Genomic DNA, 18,426 nt, shown 5'->3' on the forward strand with positions numbered 1-18,426 from the left:
CTGAACGGATCACTTGGGAATTCTTCCTCACAGAGTTCAGGAAGAAATATATTAGCAAAGTGTATTTAGAGGAGCGAAGAAGGGAATTTATTAGTCTGAGATAGAGACAGTTGTCAGTAGCTGAGTATGAGCGTGAATTTGTCAGACTGAGTAGATATGGGAGGGAGATAGTCCCTACAGAGGCAGAGAGTTGCAGACGGTTTGAAGAAGGGCTCAATGACAACATTAAAGTCATGATCACAGCACTGGAGATTACAGATTTTGCTAAACTGGTAGATGCAGCATCAAAAGTGGAAAGGGTTAGAATCAATGAACAAAATAGAAGGGAAAGATAGCAGAAGAGAGGTCCGGGTCAGTCCAGTGCATTCTCTGCTCCCAGCAAAAAGAGTAAGGGTCCTCCTGCTCAGAGTTCAGGACCACCACAGTGGTCGTGGTCGGGCCTCAGGGGCCTGCACCACGCTTTACACCTAGGAGAGGCCAGTCCACACCATCAATGGGTAGCTCTCCAGTGACGGTGTTCAGGGGACTAGCCCCTGCATCTTCTGCCTGTCAGTACTGTCAGAAGTGGCATAAGGGGGAATGTTGGCGAATGACCAGTGCATGCTTACGGTGTGGATCGACAGAACATCAGATCAAGAATTGTCCAAAGAGGACTACTACTGTTGCTCCAACACAAACTGACAGACCTGCTCTTGCACCACAAAGGGGTAGGAAACCTAGTAAACCTGAGACTGCTGGTCCATCACTGAGGCCTACATCTGAGTCAACTGAAAGGCCAGACACTAGAATACCAGCAAGGGCCTATGCCATCAGAGCTCAGGAGGAGCGAGTTGCCCCGGATGTCATCAGGGGTACGTTTTCCCTCTACTACACTTCTGTACATGCATTGGTGGATCCAGGATCCACTCATTCCTACATTTGCATCAAACTACCCATAGAGAGGGGAGTTCCAGTAGAGGAGAGTGATCAAGACATTCTGGTCACAAATCCACTAGGCCACAGTGTGATAGTGAATAAGGTGTATAAAGGTTGCCCGTTGAGGATTCAGGGGTATGAATTCTCAGCAGACCTAATTGAATTGCCCTTCCACGAGTTTGACGTGATTTTGGGAATGGACTGATTGTCACGTCATCAGGCAATAGTTGATTGTAAATTGAAGAGAATTTCTCTGAAAACTTATGAGGGTAATGAGATCACAGTTGTGGGTGAAAGGACAGATTTCCTGTCCAATGTTATCTCAGCTACAGTTGCAAGAAGAATGATGAGAAAAGGCTGTGAAGCTTACCTAGCACACGTGGTTGATACTAGGCAAGCTAAGCCAAACCTGAATGATATACCCACGAAGAGACTTCCCGGATGTATTTCTGAAGAGTTGCACGGTTTACCACCGTAAAGGGAAGTCGAGTTTGCTATTGAGGTAATGCCGCACAAAGACCCATTTCCATTGCTCCTTATAGGATGACACCCACTGAATTGAGGGAGTTGAAAACTCAGTTGCAAGAGTTGCTTGATAAGGGGTTCATATGCCCCAGTGTGTCACCATGGGGAGCTCTGGTGCTATTTGTGAAGAAAAAGGATGGAACTTTGAGATTGTGTATTGATTACCGGCTGTTGAATAAAAGTAACTATGAAGAATAAATATCCATTGCCCAGAATTGACGATCTGTTTGATCAATTTAAGGGAGCCGATGTATTTTCAAAAATTGACCTCAGATCAGGGTATCATCAGTTGAGGGTAAAGGATGCAGATGTGTCAAAAACTGCATTCAAAACCCGGTATGGGCACTATGAATTTTTAGTGATGTCATTTGGGTTAACAAATGCACCAGCAGCATTTATGGACCTTATGAACCGTATCTTCCATCCATACTTAGATCGGTTCGTAGTGGTATTTATTGATGATATTCTGGTGTATTCCAAGACCAGGGAAGAACATGATGAACATTTAAGGATTGTTCTGCAAACCCTATGAGAAAAGAAGCTGTATGCTAAGCTGTCCAAATGTGACTTCTGGATGAGTGAAATCTCCTTCCTTGGACACATAGTATCAGCTGAGGGGATTAGAGTAGATCCCAAAAAGATAGAAGCAATGATGGAATGGAAGCCTCCTAGAAATACAACTGAGGTCAGAAGTTTCTTGGGGCTAGCTGGATACTACAGATTTGTGAAGGGATTTTCCTTAATAGCTACTCCAATGACCAAGTTGTTACACAAGAATGTCAGATTTAACTGGAATGACAAATGTCAGGCTAGTTTTGAGAGATTAAATGCTATGTTGACAGAGGCACCAGTGTTAACACAGCCAGTGTCGGGAAAAGACTTTGTGGTCTATAGTGATGCCTCGCATAATGGGCTAGGGTGTGTATTGATGTAAGAGGGGAAAGTGGTCGCCTATGCTTCCAGGCAGTTAAGGCCACATGAACAGAACTACCTTACTCATGACCTGGAGTTAGCAGCGATTATCTTCGCACTGAAGATATGGAGGCATTATTTATATGGTGAAAAATGCTACATCTATACAGACCACAAGAGTCTAAAATATTTGCCAACCCAGAAGGAGCTCAATCTTAGACAGAGGCAATGGATTGAGTTCCTAAAGGACTATGATTGTGTGATAGATTATCATCCTGGGAAGGCAAATGTAGTTGCTGATGCTTTGAGCAGGAAGTCCATCACAGCTTTAAGATCACTCAATGCTTGTCTGTCCTTAGCTCAAGATGGAGCTATTTTGGCTGAGTTGCAAGTGAGGCCAACCCTACTACAGCAAATACAAGATGGGCGTATGCGGATGAAAAACTAATGGCAATTATGGCTAAAATTCACGAGGAAGGAAACTGAATATGAGGTGAAAGCAGATGGGTGTCTATACTACAGAGGAAGAGTGTGTGTACCAGATGATGGGGAACTGAAGACTAGTATTCTAAAAGAAGCACACACGAGTGTTTATGCTATGCACCCAGGGAGCACAAAAATGTATAATGATTTGAAGCCTCATTATTGGTGGCCTGGTATGAAGAGGGATACAGCTGACTATGTGACTAAATGCTTGACATGTCAGTAAGTTAAGGCAGAACATCAAGCTCCATCGGGTTTGTTACAGCCTATAAACATACCTGAATGGAAATGGGACCGGGTCACTATGGATTTTGTTAGTGGTCTACCTCTCACTCAAAGGAAGCATGATGCAGTGTGGGTGATAGTGGACAGATTGACGAAGTTAACACATTTTCTGCCAGTTAGGACTGACTACTCACTGAAGAAGCTAGCAGAATTGTATATCAGTGAGATAGTTAGGCTGAATGGAATCCCACTTTCCATCATATTTGACCAAGACCCAAGGTTTACATCAAGATTCTGGAGGAAGTTGCATGAATCCTTGGGTACACAACTCCACTTCAGCACAGCTTTTCATCCTCAGACGGATTGGCAATCAGAAAGAGTAATCCAGGTAAACAACTAAAACCGATTGAACTAATGCAAATATTGAACTGAAATAATAATAATAACATGAAATATATGTCAGGTCCTTGAGGATATGCTGAGGAGTTGTGTCATTGAGTTTGAGGGAAGTTGGGATAGATACCTCCCACTGGCAGAATTCGCATACAACAATAGCTACTAAGCTAGCATTCAAATGGCTCCGTATGAAGCACTGTATGGGAGAAAATGTAGAACCCCAGTGTGTTGGATTGAATTGGGCAAAGATAAGCTGGTAGGACTAGACCTGGTGAAACAGACTGAGGAAAAAGTGAAAATAATCAAAGCTAACCTGAAGATTGCCTCCGATAGACAGAAGTCTTATGCCGATCTGAAGAGAAAAGAGATAGAGTATGCAGTTGGTGATAAAGTATTTCTCAAAGTCTCACCATGGAAGAAAACATTGAGGTTCGGAAGAAAAGGTAAGTTGAGCCCTAGGTTTATTGGCCCATATGAAGTCATTGAACGTGTGGGACCAATAGCCTACAGGCTAGCTTTACCACCAGAGCTGGACAAGATCCACAATGTGTTCCACGTGTCCATGCTCAGAAGATACTGCTCAGACCCTTCACATGTCATCTCCATGGAAGAAATTGAAGTACAACCGAATTTGACATATGAAGAGGAACCTATACGGATCCTAGCTCGAGAAGTGAAGGAACTGAGAAATAAACAAATTCCACTGGTGAAAGTGCTTTGGAGGCACCATAACATTGAAGAGGCAACTTGGGAAAGTGAAGAGACGATGAGGCAACAGTTCCCTCAACTGTTTGCATCAGGTAAATTTCGAGGATGAAATTTAAATTAGAGGGGAAGAGTTGTAACACCCTCCCGGTAGCAACTCCGTACATTCTACTGTTCCGGTGACCAGTGTCGGTCCGGACAGCTAGAACGTCCGGAAAAATATTTAAACTAAAGTGAGGAACCATAATTAACTCAAATATTAATAAGAAAAATTTAGTAAAAATTTTAGAATTAAAATACAACCAAGTTAATGAGTCGGTGCCCTAGCGATGGGTAACCTAGTGAGAAGTTGCGGTTCTCGCAACTAGGAGCCCTAGACCTGGGGGATAAATTATAAATTAATTATTGGGACTCCAAAGAAGGGTTATTGAGGTTCTTATGGTATTAGAATGCCAAGGAAATGCTTAGAAAAATTTTTCAATCAGTACAGACAATTTTAGCCCGTTAAGCCAAACGGAGGGCATTTTGGTCATTTCGTCTTCACCCAATTACATGGTGACACATGGCATAAACTAACTTAAAAGAGGTCAATTTGGCTGGAAAATGAAGAAAATCAGACTTTTCTTTCTTTCTTCTTCCTCTTGCCGTGAACCATTCCACCATAACCACCATTAACAAATTTCTAAACCTCCATTTCCCTAGCTTTCTTCCACCAAAAGCCCTAGTTGTCTTCACAAAAAATTCACCCCACACCTTGAGGAAGCTTTGGGCAGCAAAATTTTGAAGAAAAATTAAAGTTTTGGTTGGCTTGGATTTGAGCTAAAAGAAGTTAGTGACCTAAACCTTGAATTTCACTTTAATTTCATGTTTAAGAACTATAAATATGTGTAAATGACAAAGAAATTTGATGAAACACCTGTTAGTAGTATGCCCTAGAGCATATCATTTAGTATGTATCTTGTACATATTTTTTAATAATAAAAGGCATTTCCACTTTTCCGTTTACATAATATATTTATGTGTAATAGAAAAGGTCCATTGATATTTTGTTAGAAATATTATTCTTAAGTTGTTAAGAATATGAGTGACAATATTTCTAGCACAAAGTATCATAAATAGGTTCACAATCGAGGATACTTCATAATAAGGACATGACTTATCCAGAAAGATTGTATTCATGTTTGTTCCCAAGTTATTTATATGAGATATAAATAAGATGGAATGGTGAGTCTCATGCCATATAACAAACATGATAGGCACTTATAAATGATAAGTAGGGAACGTGACACTTATGACAAGCACATGGAGTTTACTCTTGTCAATGTTTTGTCATAAATCATATCAGTGCATATAATCTTTAGACCTGAGATAGCACAGTTATCTTGTATATAGGTAGTTTGAGTTTGATACTGCTTTCATACTTGTACTATGTATGGGTATATGGGCATGTGTTGGCTCCTGCTAGTTATATATGGAGGTAGGTGTTGATCAATATGGAATCTGTTCCTCTAAGTAAATAGAGTTAAAATCCTATGTTCATTTAATTGTTCTTGATGTTTCAAGTTCATGGCCAGGACAGATAGATTTATTGAGAAAGAGTTTACGATGAGAAAAATCTTTTAATCAAGAACTGGAATTAAAAGAGAACATAATATTCATAGCAAATGGAGTTTGACATAAACCATGACTCGGCTTGAGTTGGGATTTTGTAACAGAGAGATTCTAGTGCATGGTAACATATGATTATAGGTTCATTTAAGGTAAATCTTATTACTAATTGGGTGGCCATGGCATGCTATGCTAGGTGTTAACCATGGTCTATGAGGTTCATAAAATGATTTAGAGAAATCATTTATGGTAAGATAGAGTTCTGATGATATTAAGAGTTGATATCATGTCTCATTGCCAATTAGTGATGAGCCTAGTAAGTCACACACATACACAAGTTATCACCTATTTAAATATGATTTAATTAATTAATTAAAGAGTTTAATTGATTAATTAAATAGATTTGGTTTGCAATAAAATTGCAAAGTTCCTAGCATGACTTGAAACCAAATCTAGATTATTGGATGTGTAGTATAAATTAAATTTATATTTAAAGTGTTTAAATATGAATTTAATTGATGAGAAATTAATTAATAGAGATTAATTAATTAATTTATATTTGATATAAATTAATTAGAAGAAGAAAATAATTATTTTGGGTTAAGAACTCAAAATTAAGGCACAGGGGCATTTTGGTCATTTCACAGTGTGACACGTGGCACCATGAGATGGTGACACATGGCATAACACATAAGTTTGCCAAATATTTTTAATCATGTAAGATGATTAAAATCAAGATTAAATATAGGTTTGACACTTGGCACAATGTGATTGGGTCACTTAAACCTAGAGCTAATCAAAAGGTGACATGTGGCTAGGGTTTCATGTGTTAACCTAGCTATTTAAGTGGGGTTCTGACAAGAAAACACAACCAGCAGCCTCTCCTCTCATATGTCACGCCACTTTGAGCCTCTCCAGCTATTTCTCTTCATCTCTCATCAATTCAAAGAGATTAGCCATCAATCTCTTGAATTAAGAACACTAGAAATTATTTCTAGTGTCCTGTTTACATCTCTAATCTCTTAAAAGGCAGAACTTGAATTTCTAATTAATAGAAAAGGCTTTAGAAGCTGTTCAAGGGCTGCCATAGGTGTTCTTGGTGTGGACAAGCTAGAGGGACAACATCTGGTGTCCTGAAGACGAATCTCAAAGGCGCAGACACGCTGCAGCACATCAAGAGGTTAGTGTAATCGTTCTTGACTTAATCTAGGGTTCTAAAATTAATCTGATTAATTTTAAAATCTTAAATGGCAAATACAGATCCAAAAACATATTAAAAGAGTTTTAATATGTTGTTTATCATTGAAATCAAATAGATAAAAATAAATCTTGCATGGTGCATGTGACCCTTTAGTGAAAATTTTTGAATTCAATGGTATAATCTTGTGTTTTTCACGCTTCCGTTCCTTCAATTGGTATCAGAGCCACTATATTTGCCATTTAGATTGTTGATTATATAATTTAATTGTGTGTTTGATCATGAGATCAAGAGATTCATTGCTGGTTGGATCATGAGATGTGGCGTCACACATGGAGAAGCCACCGTTGGTGGCGGCAACAATGGTTCCATGGGTGGTTCAAGGTTTGGCTTTTAATTTTGCAATTGTTGTATGATCTAAGGCCTATTCTTTGACTAATTAAAGTGTTTAATTAGTTGTTTTAATCACACAATTAAATTATGATTCAAATCAGAATTTTAAAAATTGTTTGAATGTGATTCAAATCTGAATTTTAAAAGTTGTTTGAATGTGATTCAAATCTGAATTTTTAAAGTTGTTTGAATCATATTTAAATCTGATTTTTTAAAATTGATTCAATAAAATTCAGATCTGATTTTTTAAAAAATATTTGAATGTGATTCAAATCTGATTTTTTAAAAAATGTTTGAATGTGATTCAAATCTGAATTTTTGAAGTTGTTTGAATGTGATTCAAATCTGAATTTTTAAATTTGTTTGAATGAGATTCAAATATGAATTTTTAAATTTATTTGAATCATATTCAAATCTGGATTTTTAAGTTGAATATGAGATATTCAATTTAATTTAAGTATGTATGTTTTATTTAATTGTTAAATAGTGATATGCATGATGGATGATCATGGACTATAAAAGACCAATGTGATTGGATTTATTTCTTTTATGTTTCTTTGGGATTGTAAATTAATTAATTTATTTTAATTTATTTTGGGCATGTATTATTAAGTTTGTAATATTTTTGGGTTGTAATTTCATTTATTTAAGTTCTTGTAAATTCGCCTTGGTATGCCAAGGATTACTATGTAATATTGGATTGAAAGAAGTTCAAGGAGTCAAGAGCATTGGTGGGACCGGTGGGAGGAATTCAATATCAAGTGTTGATTATGTACTCCTTCAGCAACTCTTGTAAAATGAATGAATGAAATGCACCTAGGAATGCCACGATTCAATTCTTGGTGGCTCAATTGAATCCCTTAGAAAGTCCATGATCATACCATATTTCTCGCTTATCCATGAATGCATGAGATGTATGGGAATGTATGCAATTATATGATATATGCATGCTAAATGGATAATGTGCAAAGTGAGACCTTAATAGTAAATAGAATGACCATAAAATCTTCCAAACAAATGATTAAGTTGGAAATGCTATAATTAAAGTAATTATAACATAAGCCCTCCATTGGGGCAATTATTTTAAGAAATTTTAAATAGTTGCATGAGATGCAATTAATTTAAGAGATTTTCTTAAGAATAATTGTTAAGCATGAGATGTTGTAAATATGTAAATGGTTTGGTGGCCAATATTGGATGTACCTGAGGACATTAAAATTATTTGCATAATTACTGGCTCAATGGGATCAACTTAACTAATGCAAGATAAGTCAATATTGGATGTACCTGAGATTTTGAGCATTAGGGGCTAGCAAAAGGATTGAACCTCACATGAGATGTGATGGGCAAGGAGTTGCTCACTTATAGTTTATTGTAATTCCAATAATGGATGTACATGAGGATGATCAATAGAATTATAAGAATTCAATCACCCACTAGAAATCCATCCAACTAGGATTTCCGTTTTCTACTTTGGAAGTGTAGGATTCGCTAAGTTAGTGGGAGGACCAATTTGATTAAAAGACCATAATCATTTTGGTTAATTACATGATACATTTACTAATTAATCTGGTTATTTTCTGAAGTTAATTTTCGATAAAAATGAGCACAAAACAACCACCACCATCCAATATCCTTGCAAGCATACTTGATCACAACAGTTGACAGACCTAATCATGCGATTGGCTAAGAAATTTGAAACTTGTCTGAACCTTGAACATATAGGATATGTTCTATATTCAAATGTTCTGGTCCCTTACCTCCAGAGGCCACACAAGAGGAACATGATACTTTGGACAAGTGGAAGGAGCATGATATGAGAGCTAAGTGTTACATGCTTGCTTCCATGAGTAATGAGTTCTGAAGCAACATGAGAACATGCGAGTGCTAGTGAGATCCTCCTTCACCTACAAGAGTTGTATGGTGAGCACAACAGAATGCTAGGTATGAGATATCTAAACAGTTATTCCGTATGAGGATGTCCGAGGGAGAATGTTGGGGATCATGTCCACAAGATGATTGGTGATTGAGCGGTTGGAACATCTTGACTTCAACATGGATTTCCAACTACAAACGGATTTGATCCTTGATCCTTCACGAGTCTTTTGGAAATTTTGTGACAAATTTCCATATGACTAAACAGGAATGCACCTTAGCTAAATTACTCAACATGCTGGTTATTGCCCAAAAGAATATGCCGGGCAATAAAGGAAAAGAGGTAGCTTTTATTGCATCTTCTTCTACTGGAAAGTCCAATAAGAAGAAGCGCAATAAGAAAAAGAAATCTCAGATTCCTGGTCCTTCCAAGAAAATAGCTAAGCAGAAAAGGAAGACTAAAGCTGATGAAGGCAAAGGAAAGTGTTTCCACTGCCAACAGGAAAGTGTTTCCATTGCCAACAGGAAAGTGTTTCCATTGTCAGTAAGAAAGTGTTTCCACTGGCCAGAGTAAAGCAATCTAAAAGAATACAATGCCATGGTGAAAACCAACTCAAGTTCAAAATATATTTGGCACTTAAGGTTATGTCATGTTGCAGAAGATAGGATTGCAAAATTGGAGAAAATGGGGATTCTATCCTCATTGGGCTCTGAGCCTACTCCAACTTGTGAATCTTGCCTTCAAGGCAAAATGACTAGATCACCCTTTGTTGGACAAGGGCTAAGAGCTGAAAATATTTTGGAACTAATACATAGTGATGTATGTGGTCCGTTTAAAGAAATGGCTAGAAGGGGCTTTCATTATTTTATTACCTTTACTGATGATAAATCAAGGTTTGGGTATTTGTATTTGATGAAATACAAACATGAATCCTTTGAAAAGTTTAAGGAATTTAAATCTGAAGTAGAAAATCAAACAGGAAAAAGTATTAAAGCTCTTGATCGGATCGTGGAGGTGAATATTTGATCTTGAATTTGATGAATACTTGAGAGAGCATGGCATTGTTTCTCGGTGACTCCTCCAGAACGCATACGGTGAATGGTATATCTGAAGGAGAAATCGTACCCTATTGGATATGTCGTAGTATGATGAGCTATCTTGATATGCCAATCTCCTTTTGGGGATTTGCATTAGAATCGACTTTATATATTCGAATAGGATTCCATCAAAATCAGTTTCTTCCACACCTTATGAGATATGGCATGGAAGAAAACCAAGTCTTAAGCATGTTAAGATTTGGGGTTGTCCACTTATATCAAAAGTGAACAACGATAAATTGGAGACCGGATCGAGAAAAGGTCGATTTGTTGGATATCCAAAAGATAGTTTTGGATATTATTTTTATTTGCCTACTTCACAAAGGTTGTGATAAGTAGAGATGCCACATTCTTGAACAACGGTTTGTTCAAGAAGGAGGCAAAGGAAGGCAAATAGAGTTAGAATTGGAGAATTCGACCAACCAGCAGATCAGGATGGATATAGATCCATCTAGTCAACCTATACCCATTGATGAAACATCTACATACATTTCCTCGTAGAACAACTATCTCACCCACTAGTGAGATATGGTTTTCTTCATGAAGAAGAACAAGAGTTGTCTACTCATGAAGAAGTAGATCATGGAGATGATCCACTTACCTATGAAGAAGCTATATCGGATATAGACTCTTCAAAATGGATTGATGCTATGAAATCGAGATTGATTCCATGTATAAGAATCAAGTTTGGGATCTTGTTGACCCACCTAAAGGTATTGTACCTATAGGGAACAAATGGGTTTTCAAGAAGAAAATTGGTTACGATGGAAAGGTAGAGACCTATAAGGCAAGGCTAGTAGCGAAAGGGTTTCGCCAAAGGCATGGAATAGACTATGAGAGACTTTCTGCTTTGTTGCCATGCTTAAATCAATTAGGATTTTATTAGCAATAGTGCATACTATGATTATAAGATTTGGCGGATGGATGTCAAAGCTTTTCTCAATGGATACATTGAAGAAAACATTTTCATGGAACAACCTAAGGGATTTGAATCCCAAGATGGTTCCAAGGTATGCAAGCTAAAGCGATCCATTTATGGGTTGAAACAAGCTTGAGGAGTTGGAACATCCGTTTTGATGAAGCCATTAAATCTTTTGGTTTTATAAAAATGAGGATGAGCCATATGTATATAAGAAGGTTAGTGACAGTGCTATCACTTTCCTTGTCTTATATGTGGATGACATCGTTGATGGGTAATGATACGGGTATGTTGTACTATAAAGGTATGGTTGTCAAATACATTCTCCATGAAAGACTTAGGGAGGCAACCTATATTCTTGGGATTCGCATCTATAGAGATAGGCGAAAGAATAATTGGTTTATCCCAAAGTCTATACTTGGAAAAGGTGTTAAAGAGGTTTAACATGCTTGATTCCAAGAGAGGATTGTTACCAGTGAGACATGGTATCCACCTTTCTAAAGAGATGTCTCCAAAGACACTGAAGAAAGAGATAAGATGGCAGGATTCCATATGCTTGGCTATTGGAAGTTTAATGTATGCAATGTTGTGTACTAGGCGGATATCGCATATCTTTATTAGTTTGACTAGCGGTATCAATCCAATCCAGTTTGGAACATCTGGATAGCTGTCAAGAATATCCTTAAGTACTTGAGAAGAACTAAGGATTTATTCTTGATTTATGGAAGTGGAGACTTGCAATTGGATGGTTATGATTACGATTTCCAATCGGATATCGATAATAGAAAGTCTACCTCTGGATATGTGTTCATTTGTAATGGAGGTGCGATCGGTTGGAAGAGTTCCAAGCAGCACGCATTGCAGATTCCACTACTAAGGTGAGTATATTCTTGCATCGAGATCTTGCAAAAGAAGTATTTGGATAAAGAAGTTCGTGATAGAACTTACAGTAGTTCCTTCCATTGAGTCTTCCACTAGTGACAATAATGGAGCGATCATCTGAGCTAAGGAACTAAGGTCTCACCAAAATCCAAACACATAGAAAGGCACTACCATATTATCGGACATATAGTTGGGCAAAGCGATATAGCCATGCGAGAAAAATAACATCGGTGAAAAATTCAGCAGATCCATTCACTAAGCCTTTGTCACAAGCTCAGTTAGACTGACATCTTGAGAAGATGGGTCTAAGGTGTTGTAATGAATGGCTCTAGTGCTAGTGGGAGATTGTTAGTAGTATGCCCTAGAGCATATCATTTAGTATGTATCTTGTTCATATTTTTTAATAATAAAAGGCATTTCCACTTTTCCGTTTACATAATATATTTATGTGTAATAGAAAAGGTCCATTGATATTTTGTTAGAAATATTATTCTTAAGTTGTTAAGAATATGAGTGACAATATTTCTAGCACAAAGTATCATAAATAGGTTCACAATCGAGGATACTTCATAATAAGGACATGACTTATCCAGAAAGATTGTATTCATGTTTGTTCCCAAGTTATTTATATGAGATATAAATAAGATGGAATGGTGAGTCTCATGCCATATAACAAACATGATAGGCACTTATAAATGATAAGTAGGCCGAACCAGTGACACTTATGACAAGCACATGGAGTTTACTCTTGTCAATGTTTTGTCATAAATCATATCAGTGCATATAATCTTTAGACTGAGATAGCACGCTTATCTTGTATATAGGTAGTTTGAGTTTGATCTCGCTTTCATACTTGTACTATGTATGGGTATATGGGCATGTGTTGGCTCTCGCTAGTTATATATGGAGGTAGGTGTTGATCAAGATGGAATCTGTTCCTCTAAGTAAATAGAGTTAAAATCCTATGTTCATTTAATTGTTCTTGATGTTTCAAGTTCTGCCAGACAGATAGATTTATTGTAAAAGAGTTTCGATGAGAAAAATCTTTTAATCAAGAACTGGAATTAAAAGAGAACATAATATTCATAGCAAATGGAGTTTGACATAAACCATGACTCAACTTGAGTTGGGATTTTGTAACAGAGAGATTCTAGTGCATGGTAACATATGATTATAGGTTCATTTAAGGTAAATCTTATTACTAATTGGGTGGCCATGGCATGCTATGCTAGGTGTTAACCATGGTCTATGAGGTTCATAAAATGATTTAGAGAAATCATTTATGGTAAGAAAGAGTTCTGATGATATTAAGAGTTGATATCATGTCTCATTGCCAATTAGTGATGAGCCTAGTAAGTCACACACATACACAAGTTATCACCTATTTAAATATGATTTAATTAATTAATTAAAGAGTTTAATTGATTAATTAAATAGATTTGGTTTGCAATAAAATTGCAAAGTTCCTAGCATGACTTGAAACCAAATCTAGATTATTGGATGTGTAGTATAAATTAAATTTATATTTAAAGTGTTTAAATATGAATTTAATTGATGAGAAATTAATTAATAGAGATTAATTAATTAATTTATATTTGATATAAATTAATTAGAAGAAGAAAATAATTATTTTGGGTTAAGAACTCAAAATTAAGGCACAGGGGCATTTTGGTCATTTCACAGTGTGACACGTGGCACCATGAGATGGTGACACATGGCATAACGCATAAGCTTGCCAAATATTTTTTAATCATGTAAGATGATTAAAATCAAGATTAAATATAGGTTTGACACTTGGCACAATGTGATTGGGTCACTTAAACCTAGAGCTAATCAAAAGGTGACATGTGGCTAGGGTTTAATGTGTTAACCTAGCTATTTAAGTGGGGTTATGAAAAGAAAACACAACCAGCAGCCTCTCCTCTCATATGTCACGCCACTTTGAGCCTCTCCAGCTATTTCTCTTCATCTCTCATCAATTCAAAGAGATTAGCCATCAATCTCTTGAATTAAGAACACTAGAAATTGTTTCTAGTGTCCTGTTTACATCTCTAATCTCTTAAAAGGCAGAACTTGAATTTCTAATTAATAGAAAAGGCTTTAGAAGCTGTTCAAGGGCTGCCATAGGTGTTCTTGGTGTGGACAAGCTAGAGGGACAACATCCGTGTCCTCAAGACGAATCTCAAAGGCGCAGACAGGCACATCAAGAGGTTAGTGTAATCGTTCTTGACTTAATCTAGGGTTCTAAAATTAATCTGATTAATTTTAAAATCTTAAATGGCAAATACAGATCCAAAAACATATTAAAAGAGTTTTAATATGTTGTTTATCATTGAAATCAAATAGATAAAAATAAATCTTGCATGGTGCATGTGACCCTAGGTGAAAATTTTTGAATTCAATGGTATAATCTTGTGTTTTTCACGCTTCCGTTCCTTCAACACCATTGGTATGCTAACCCTAAATTTTGGCAGCCATGGTTAGGGTAATATGGTGATGATTTTTGGAGAGTTAACATGCTAGTATGGCTACCCTTAATGTGTATCTTATAAGTGAATTGATAAATGCAATGATAATGCATGGTTTTGAAATGTTGAGTTAGGGTTTGGGTTGAAGAATGAGACTTTGATCTTGTGATGATGGGAGTAGGTTTTAATGGTCAATTAGTGACCATTTGGTTTGGTTTGAATAAAAAATGAAGTGATTTGGGTTTTGGGATTTGAGGTTGGAGTGGCTGCCTTGTGTGACCTGCAGGTGTGGATGTGAGTCTAGCCTGTTTGGACAGCCATAACTTGAAATATAGAGGTCCAATTGGTGCAAGGCTAATTGGACATGAAACTAGACACATAATAGCACAACTTTGAAGAAGAAACCGTGCCCAGAAAACCAAACCAACTTGACCAAAAGTTTGCCCTAATCCGGGTGACCTGCAATCTGCCTGGGCAAAATGACTAAATGAACAGTGTTTGGTCATTTGGCCATAACTCAATGTAGAAAGGTCCAATTGACCTGAAATTTTACCAGCAAAGGTGACATATAGACCAACAACTTTCATGAAGAAACCTGACCCAAATTATGACCATAACCTAGTCAAATTGCCAACCAAACTTGAGTTACCAAATCTGGCAGAAACAATTTTACCCAGAATTTTGGAATCTGTCCAATCCAGCCAGTTATGGTTTTTAGGCCATAACTTGAGCTACAAAACTCCAAATGGAGTGATTCAAAAAAGGAAATTCAACTAGACAAAATAAGAAACAACTTTCATGTTGATCATTTTTCCAAATTCCCACTGCAAAGGTGACTAATGGAACAGTAAACCCAAAGCTTGAAAACTGAAAATTCTGTCCAATTCACTTTAAACTTAGAGATGGTATTGGCAACCAATACCAACAATTTTAAAATGCAAAATGTGGTATGTTGATGATATTTAAACTAATTTACCTATTGTCAATGCAAAAGTCAATATTTTGGTTGACCAATGAAATGAATAGTAATCATAAAAATTCAATTTCAAAGAATTACATAAATGAAAGTGTTAATGCCCTAATAGGCCTAATGTGATTGGTTTGGATAGGTTGGCATGTCAATAGGGTTTTATTAGCAGTACTGCATATGGCTTCATGCCATTCTGTATTTCATGGCTTTCCATGCCATTCTGTGACATAATAGCCTTTGGCTATGATATTGAGTTGTTATGCTCGGGTTTAATCCCCGATAATTATTACAGCTTATTAGCTGTTCTGTTGCACACCGGGAGACACAATGTGACCAATGGTGTGATGGTCCGAGGTACTTAGTACCCGATGCAGTTACCCGTTAATCGATCGATCCAACTAGTATAGGTTACTCGGGCAGTATTAATAAATCTTACCAAACTTCAATTGAATAATATTGCAATAAACATTTGAGACTTAGTTCACCCAAAAATGTAAATATACATTCTGTACACATGTTTTTATTTTATTTTATTTTATTTTATATTGTCACCACTAAGCAGAATTGCTTAGCGCGTCGCTTTTGCCACGCGCAGGTACTGGAGACATAGCTGGGGAGTCTAGCAGGCCTCATACAGGGTGAGCCTTCATATCTGCACTCAGAGTTCAGAGTCACCTCACATTGCAGTGCATTTGGTAGGACATTAGGCCATTTTGATATTTTGATATTTTGATATTTTATATTTTGTAACCTTCTGTAATGTATATTATAAATTCATGTAATTATGCTTTTGATGTAAGTATCTATGGAATATGTTCAGTAATAAATTGAGAATTTTTCATTGAGTTGATTGTGTTTTGAATTGAATTGAATTTTTGAGATACTGAAGTGAATTGATAAATTGTTGAGAATATATTGGAGGTTGATTGAGAATAATGTGATGATATTATTGGAAGTGTTTTTAACAGGTTCAGAAGAACTGTTTTTCCAATTTATAGCCAGCACTCTGCCGGATTTTCTATAAAATTTGCGGAAAAATTTAGATTTATCAAAAATTATAAATAAATGAATTAAAAAGGATTAATTGAAATTGAAACATGAATTGGTGTTCCGACACACTGAGTGGCATAACTTGCTCGGCTACACTGTAGACGGGTAAGGGGTGTCACAGTTAGAGTTACTGTTCCATAGTCTTCTAGCTTTCTTTTCTTTGACATAATTTCCTTAAGTAATTTTGCATAGGATGGCATATGAGAAAGTGCTTCAGTGAAGGGGATGTTGATGTAAAGTTTCTGTAAAACCTCCAAAAACTTCCCAAACTGCTTGTCCAACTTGGCTCTCTGAAATCTCTGAGGAAAAGGTAGGGGAGGCTGGTATGGCTCTGCTAATTTTTTTGTCTTCCTTGCTTACTCTTCCTGATCTTTCTTAGCTTCTTCCTCCTTTTTCTCTACTTGGCCTTTAGAATTTTCTATGGTTTCCTCTGTCAGTTCTACCTCTGGTTGTACTAGAGTTCTCCCACTCCTCAGTGTAACTACCTTACAATGCTCCCTTGGGTTCATTTCTGATTGGCTAGGCAGTTTGCCAGTAGCCTTACTTGAAGAACTTGCTTGCTGAGCGATTTGATTCCCTACCATCTTGTTATGAGTAGCAAGTTGGTCCACTCTGGAAGTTAGCTGTTTAATCAATTCATTTTGTTGTTGTTGAGCTGTTAGAAATCCTTCCATCATGGTTTCCATGGTCATTTTCAGTTCAAGTTGTTGAGGTTGGAGAGGTAGTGATGGTTGTGCAAAGTTTTGACCTCTGTTCTGAAATCTAGGGGGTGCTAGTGGTTTGTACCCTTGTTGCTTGTTTATTGGCTGGTTGTGCTGATTAGACCATAAGAAATTTGGGTGGTTCCTCCATCCAGGGTTGTAAGTATTTGAATATGGATTGTTGGGCTGCCTCTTATTGAAGTTTCCTCCATTATTCACATAGTTCATCTGTTCTGTGGAGGGTTCATTGAAATTGTTGTATTCTGAACTCATGTATCCTCCTCCATAGCTGTCCTCATGTTGACTGTTTGTACCAACTGCGTTGGCTTGCATTCTTTCGAGTTTCCTTATGAGCTGATCAAATTGAGCATTTATCATGCTTAGGGCATCTACTTCCAGGACCCCTACAGTTTTCCTTGCATTTCCTCTTTCATTTGACCACTCATAATTATGGAATGCTACCCTTTCTAGAAGTTTAAGTGCTTGTGGCACTGTTTTCTCCATTAGATCACCCTCTGCAGCTGAATTAATTGCGCTCCTTGTAAAGGGTAGTAATCCATTATAGAAATTTTGCACTAATAGCCAATCTTCTATGCCATGGTGTGGACATTCCCTCTGCAGGTCTTTATATCTTTCCCATGCGTCATAGAGTGATTCTCCTTCCTTTTGTCTAAAGGTGTTGAGTTCAAGCCTCAGTTTTGCAGTCTTTGCAGGTGGAAAATACCTTGCTAGAAAAGCTTGAGAGAGGTTTTCCCAAATGGTGAACGTTCCAACCGGTTGAGAAAGTAACTAATTCCTTACTCTGTCCCGAAGGGAGAATGGGAATGCTCTGAGTCTTATTGCTTGATCAGACACTCTATTCATCTTGAATGTGTCACATAGGGCAAGAAAGCACTGGAGGTGATAGTGTGGGTCTTCTGTTGGTGAACCTACAAACTGGGTTTGTTGAATCATTTGGAGCCATGCTGGTTTTAATTCAAAGTTGTTGGCTTCCACTATGGGTCTAGTGACACTGGGCTGAAATCCTTGAACAAATGGAGCTCTGTAGTCTCTCAAGAGTCTTGGTCTGTCATTATTATTGGCCATGGTTGGAATTTGAGGAT

General features: G+C 37.1%; 1 non-coding gene across 1 annotated transcript; it reads left to right on the plus strand.

Annotated features, from left to right (window-relative positions):
• The first annotated feature begins 17,915 nt into the window (after positions 1 to 17,915).
• On the plus strand, positions 17,916 to 18,022 carry LOC131173605 (small nucleolar RNA R71). The gene has a single exon (XR_009143918.1). It is a non-coding gene; the product is annotated as a small nucleolar RNA R71 (small nucleolar RNA).
• Positions 18,023 to 18,426: the final 404 nt, after the last annotated feature.

The sequence above is a fragment of the Hevea brasiliensis genome, chromosome 14 (assembly GCF_030052815.1).
Source record: "Hevea brasiliensis isolate MT/VB/25A 57/8 chromosome 14, ASM3005281v1, whole genome shotgun sequence".
Taxonomy (NCBI): domain Eukaryota; kingdom Viridiplantae; phylum Streptophyta; class Magnoliopsida; order Malpighiales; family Euphorbiaceae; genus Hevea; species Hevea brasiliensis.